Below are 7,533 nucleotides of genomic sequence, written 5' to 3'. Positions count from 1 at the left end.
TCCTTAGATCTGCATGTCGGTGGATTGAGTATGCCCTCCTTTTCATTGATTGTGTATACTGGTTTGTGTGGTGGTTCTTAAAAGCATTTACATATGTCTTCTTACCAGTGTCTTTTCTTACTGTGAATGTCTTCTTCTCATCACCTTCTTTTGAATAAGTAAACTATATCTTCTTACTGAATGTGTCTTTGCTATTTGAACTTTGACCCTCTTCAAATCCTAAGCCACTAGTATCTTTATATTTCTTCTCTTTTCTCAACATCTTGTCTAAAGCTTTGGTGTTGCCTTCATATTTTCTTCTCACTTTCATCTCTTCCTTTCTTTTCTCTAATTCCTTCCAGAGCTTGACAATTTCTTCTTCCAGGTTCTGATGCTCCTTCTCCTTTTTACTCAAATCTATACTAGTAACTTCACAAATCCTTTTGGCCTCTTCCAATTGAAGTTTTAGATTTGCAATTATTTTCTTGGATTCTTCAAGAGATTCTTACAACAACTCTTATTCTTCAGCTATAGCATTTTTCACCTTCTTCAGATCTCCTCTTGTTTTTTTCAGTTATTCCAAGGTGTTGATGAGCTCTGCTTCAAGATCTACTTCTCCTTCTTCAGGTGTCAGAACCTCTTGAGCCATAAAGAGGTTTGCACTAAATCCATCTTCATTGCAACAGTCACCTGAGACACTCTCCTCATTTGTGGTATCATTTTCATGTGTATAAAGACTGCTCTACTTCCAGTAGTCTCTTCTACCATACCGGTAGACATTCTTCTTCCTATCCTTACCATATGATTTGCTACCACTTGATTGACCATCTTCATTTTTATCACCATAGGGACATTTAGTAGTAAAATGTCCAATCTTTCCACAGTTGAAACATTTTAAAGGCAACTTGCCTTTGTATTTTCCTGAAACCATCTTGAGTATTCTGACAAAGTTTGCCATGATGTCATCTGACTCATCACTGGTTCCATCATGAGAAGACTCTTCTTTTCCTTTTCTTGATTTCTTGAATGTAGCTTATTTCTGCACAACCTCAGTACCGATAGTCCTCATCTCATAAGCAGTTAGGGAACCATACAACTCATCCATTGTAAACTTTCTGAACTTTTTCTTCTTCTATTTCTGAAACCTTTGTATCATACTTAGATGTGAGAGATCTAAGTACTTTCTTCACTACAACCTCATCTTTTATTCTTCTCCAAGCCCTCTAATGTTGTTTTTGGTTTCATCAATCCTTAGGAGATAGTCAACAATCTTCTCTTCATCTCTCATCTTCAAACCCTCAAGCTATGCTCTCAATGTCTGTAACTTTGGCATCGCCTTCAAATATCTTTTGCAACTTATCCCAAGTTTCTTTTGCAAATGAGAAGTGCATGACCTTAACAAACTCATTGTTAGATGACCCACTAAGAATGGCATTTTTAGCTTTATCATTATTCTTGTAAAAGATATTCAAATTTAAGTTCAATTCTAAAGCTATATATATTATTATTTTTCTTTACTGATATTTTTTGTTTCTTATGTCATAGGTTGCTGAAGATAACATTAATTATTTTGATGCATCTACAACACTTCATTAACATATACTTATAGTCTATGCTCACCGATCAAGGCATGCCTAGACCGGTCATGTCTTTTGACATGGCTGATCAAGACATGTCTTGATTGGTGCATAGGCATTTCTTTAGTTAATATTACCACATTAACATGTGTTATGTTGATAACTATCAGTCACGTCATTTATCCTTTATCGTGTGTTATACCAATAACTATCGGTCATGTTATTTACCATTTAACATGTTTATACTGACAACCATTAATAATTGGGACACATCAATATAGTCATTTGATAAATGATTAGGATAACATGTGAATAGGATGATAAATATTATAGTTATCATATGATAGCATCAATCAATGCTATCATATGATAGCTATGATAGTTATAATTCTGGTCTGATCACAACATGAGTAATATCATCGGTTATGCATATAAGATGATTATGACAAGTTCATTTATTTAATCATGAGGTCTATGTTTATATTGTAGTTATATCGATAAGGTAGATGATTGAATGAGAGATAAATAAAGTCTCTCATTCAATCATTTATCTTACCAAAGCTACTAAGTTTCAACACTCCCTCTTAGCTAGGGAAGATAACTAGAGACCTATGAAAATAAGCATCATATTTCTCATAATAAAATGTATTACAAGACTACATAATACAAAGGATCATATCACATATGCTCATGACATGATGCACCATGTAATGAGTGACACAAGAATATATCAAATCATCTCGTGATATGGATATCACATAACACGTGATATTAGTATCACATAACATGTGATACCTTGGATATAAAATATTTGAGAATGTTGAATTCCCTTATATCCAAGTTATGCATGTGCACTAACATTACATCACATAATGTCTACCATAACATATCATGGCACATCCATGAGTCAGAGTGATATCAAGTCAGCATGATATCAACATTACAAGATCGTCACCTCATAATATTTAATACAAGTGTTCAGAGTCTAAAAGATCATCACCTTTTAGAATTGTACACAGGGGTGGAGCCCATAAAGTCATAACATTACAAAAGAAGTTTACACATTAAACATCTCATATAATAGTACAGATTACAAAAAAACTAATTATAACTCAATCATACCAAAACCTTTTCTGAAGTGTTCAACTTTTACTCTAGATAGAGTTTAGGTCAGTATGTCTGTTGTTTGGTCTCTTGTACTGATATCCTGTAACTGAATCACATTCCTGTCCACTATATCTCTCACATAGTGATAAGGGATCTCAATGTGTTTGGATCGATCGTGAAATATAGGGTTCACAGAGAGTTTTATACAACTCTGATTGTCACAATGAATTATAGTAGGCTTCATTGGTTCTCTGAATAATACCGTAAGTAACTTCCATAGCCATACAACTTCTCGTGTAGCCATGGAATCTGCAATATATTCATCTTTTGTAGATCTCTGAGCCACTGAAGACTGTTTCTTGCTAATCCAAGATATCATGGCTGAACCCAAGTTGAAGCAGCACCCTGAGGTGCTTTTCCTATTAGTCACACTTCCAACCCAATTTGAATCAGTGAACCCATGAAGATTCAAATCAATATTCTCATACTTGAGTCCATAGTTGAGAGTACCTTGAAGGTATATCATTATATGTTTTACTGCCATAAGATGAATCTCCTTAGGTTCACACATGAATTGACTCAAGTTATTTACTAGATAACAAATATCAGGTCTAGTATTGACTAGATACATTAATGATCCAATCATTTGTCTTTAGAGCATAGGATCTACCAATGGGGAATTTGTTGCTTCCTCCTTCAGTTTGTGAAGATTAGTTTCCATGGGAGAAGTCATCAGTCTATAGTTCATCATGCCAAATCTCTTCAATATGTCTAAGGTGTAATTCCCTTTATTAAGCACAATATTGTCAGATTTTTGCCAAACTTCCAATCCAAGGAAGTAATGTAGAAGACCTAAATCCTTCATATCAAACTCCTTCTCAAGGTCTTTCTTAAATTGATCAATAAGATGATCTTCTCCTATAATCAAAAGATCATCAACGTACAAAATCAATTTCAACATATCACCTTTGATTCATTTGAAGTATAGATTTGGATCTACATCATTCTTTGAGAATCCCAGTCCCATGAGGTAGATGTTGATTCTTTCATACCAAGCCTTGGGGGCTTGTTTTAGTCCATATAGGACTTTCTTTAATTTGCACACATGTGATTCTGCATTGTGGATCTCAAACCCTTCTGGCTACTCTAAGTAGACTTCCTCCTCAATTTTCCCGTTCAAGAGAGCAGTCTTTACATCCATCTGATGGAATTTCCATCCTTTGGCTACTGCAATGGCTAGTACTACTTTGAATGAGGTGTATCTAGCAACTAGAGCGAAAGTCTCATCATAGTCTATTCCCTCTTTCTGTGAGAACCCTCTAGCTACAAATCTAGCTTTATGTTTATCTATGCTACCATCTGCAACATGTTTGATTTTGAATAGCCACTTGGATGAAACAACAGATTTTCCTTTTGGTCTAGGAACAATTTCCCAAACATCATTGTTTAAGATGGATTGATATTCCTCTAACATGGCATCTTTCCATACTTGATGTTTAAGTGCTTCTGATACATTAGAAGGTTTTGATTTGGAGAGATCATTCATTAAGGCTACATAGCTAGTAAATCTTTGGGGCATCTTACTTTCTCTAAAGGTCCCTGAAGGAGCTACAAAGTTCCTTGCATCTTCCACTATTTTGTGAACCCATAGTGGTCTTTTCTTAGGGTTTTCCTAGTGTGGAATCTGAACTCCATTCTCATTCTCTTCTGAATACTCCCTCTGAACCTCAGGAACATGATCCTTTTCTAGGTCTGAAGATGGAGCATAAGTTTCTGACTCAATAGAGTATCTAGCCCTTTTGAAGGCTATGTCTTCTTCAAATATTACATCTCTACTAAGTTCAATATTACTATATCCAGGTACAAATACCCTATAGGCTTTAGAAGTTTCACTATACCCAAAAAAGATTCCTTTTCTTCGAGAAGGTTCTATTTTTGTTCTTTTCTCTTTAGGTATATGAATATAAACAGGGCATCCGAATACCCTAAAGTGAGTGATATCAGGTTTTATACTTGTGAAAACTTCTTCAAGAATTTTATCTTCAATTTGGGAGTGAGGGCATCTATTTTGTATATATACATCAATGTTGGAGGCTTCTGCCCAAAGATGAGTTTCTAATTTTTGGTCAAGAAGCATGTGGCTTTGGCTGCCTCTACAATGGTTCTATTTTTTGTCTCAGCAACCCCATTTTATTGGGGGTTGTAGGGGAAAATTAACTTACAAAATTCTCTAAAAATGTCTAAGGTGTATTCCCTCCCATTATCAGTCCTTAAGGTTTTCATTTTCCTTTCGGAAGAGTTTTCAAAGAAAGATTTGAATTCCTTAAATCTCTTGAGAATCTCTTCCATTTCTGTAAGTTTAAGAAAATAGATCCATGTCTTCCTGGAGAAGTCATCAATAAATATTACATAGTAAAGGAACCCCCTAATGATGGTATAGACATTGGCCCACATAGGTCAGAGTGAACTAGCTCTAAAACATTGCTTGTTTTTCTAGAACTATTTTGAAAAGAACTCTTAGTATTTTTGCCTAGGGCACACCCCTTAGATGTACCAAAATGGTATTATTTTAACTTAGGCAAACCAATTACTAATTTTTCCATTGAACATAAAGCATGAAAGTTTAAATGACCTAATCTTCTATGTCAAATTTCATTTGAATCTATAATCTCATGAAGGAGGGCTAGGTTAGATTTAGTACATACCTCGTATAAATAGCCTTTTCTATGTCCTAGGGTTGTAGCCTTCTTGATGGAAGAGTTTTGTGGCCATACTAGAACTTTACCATTCATGAATGTTATTTTGTACCCATCATCTTCAAGTGCAAATATGGATATTAAGTTCCTCTCGATGCCAGGAATGAATAGGACTCTAGTGAGTTGAAGAGACATGCCTGTCTTCATCTTAATGGTGCAGGTACCAACACCTTTCACTAGATGTGCAGAGTCATCACCAATGGTTACTTCCTCATCAGTTTCTTCTACCATGGAATCCAATAATTCTCTATACCTAGTGATGTGTCTTTAAGACCCATTGTCAATGATCTAGGTGTTAGATTTATTGGATACTTGACTAGAGAGAGCAGAGTAGAATACATGCTTCTCAGAGTCATATTCTCCCCTTTTAACTTTTGCAAATGTAGCTTGTTATTTGATTCTATATAGACATATTGCTGCATAGTGTCCATATTGATCACACCTAAAGCACTGAATGTGAGAGTTGTCTCTTTTAGATGACTTTTTCTCATGTCGGTTCTTTCTCTTCTTGAAATGTTTCTTCTTGTTTTTCTTGTTGGAGTTAGTATTTAAAACATGGAGATCTTAATCTATGTTCTTTTGTTTGACCCCCTTCTTATTTAGCCTTGAGTCCTATTGAAGACAATCTGCTCTTAGCCTATCAAATTCTGAATATTTAGCTCTTGCATTGATGCCTTAGACGAATATCTCCCATGTACTAGGGAACCCATCTAGAACAATGAGTGTTAGCTCTTTGCTCTGGATCTCATATCCAAGTGTTTCCAGTTCATCCCTTAGGGATGATATCCGCATAAAGTATGCATTAATTGACTCCCCTTTGTTCATACTTATATGATTTATTTCCCTTTTTTAGAGCCAGGGTTTTACTTGCATTATTTATCTCAAATGCACTTTCAAGTGCTTTGAACATATGATAGGTAGTTTCATGTTTTTTTATTATTGGCATAATGTGATTTCTTACTCCATCAACTATGATCTTCATAGCCTTTTCATTTCCCTCGATCCATGTTGATTTGTCAGGTTTATCCTCTGGTTCTTTAGATTCAATTTTAATAAATGATTCAACCTTGTTTTCTTTTAGAATCATTTTAATTCTAAATTTCCATGTTGAGAAATTGTCGCCTCCTTCAAGTCTATCCTCAAATCTGGTAGCATTAGCCATGGTAAATATGATGTTTATATCTCTAGTTTTAACTTCTCAAATTTGAATGCCTTAGGTTTGATTAGTGTGGCTCTGATACCATGTAAAAGATATTCAAATTTAAGTTCAAGTCTAAAGTTATATATATTATTATTTTTCTTTATTGATATTGTTTGTTTCTTATGTCATAGGTTGCTGAAGATAACATTAATTATTTTGATGCATCTACAACACTTCATTAACATATACTTATAGTCTATGCTCACCGATCAAGGCATGCCTTGACCAGTCATGTCTTTTGACATACTCGATCAAGACATGTCTTGATCGATGCATATGCACCGCTTCAGTTAATATTACTACATTAACATGTGTTATACCAATAACTATTAGTCACGCCATTTATCCTTTATCGTGTGTTATACCAATAACTATCAGTCACCTTATTTACCATTTAACATGTTTATACCAATAACCATTAGTAATTAGGACACGTCAATATATTCATCTGATAAATGATCGGGATAACATGTGATTAGGATGATAACTATTATAGTTATCATATGATAGCATCAATCGATGCTATCATATGATAGCTATGATAGTTATAATTCTGGTCTAATCACAGCATGAGTAATATCATCGATTATGCATATAAGATGATTATGACAAGTTCATTTATTTAATCATGAGATCTATGTTTATATTGTAGTTATATTTATAAGGTAGATGATTGAATGAGAGATAAATGAAGTCTCTCATTCAATCATTTATCTTACCGAAGCTACTAAGTTTCAATAGTTCTCATATTCCTTCTTAGCATCTGGATCAATAGGGAGATTATTAGGGACTTTATACCCATTCACACCCAACATCCATACATCACAACCTAGAGAGGACAAATAGGTTTCCATTATTCTACTCCAAAAGATATAGTTGACACCATCAAACATAGGAGATTTTGGGAGGTAGA

The sequence above is a fragment of the Cryptomeria japonica genome, chromosome 6 (genome assembly GCF_030272615.1).
Source record: "Cryptomeria japonica chromosome 6, Sugi_1.0, whole genome shotgun sequence".
NCBI lineage: Eukaryota > Viridiplantae > Streptophyta > Pinopsida > Cupressales > Cupressaceae > Cryptomeria > Cryptomeria japonica.
The sequence above is the reverse complement of the archived record's forward strand: the minus strand, read 5'-3'. Positions refer to the sequence as shown.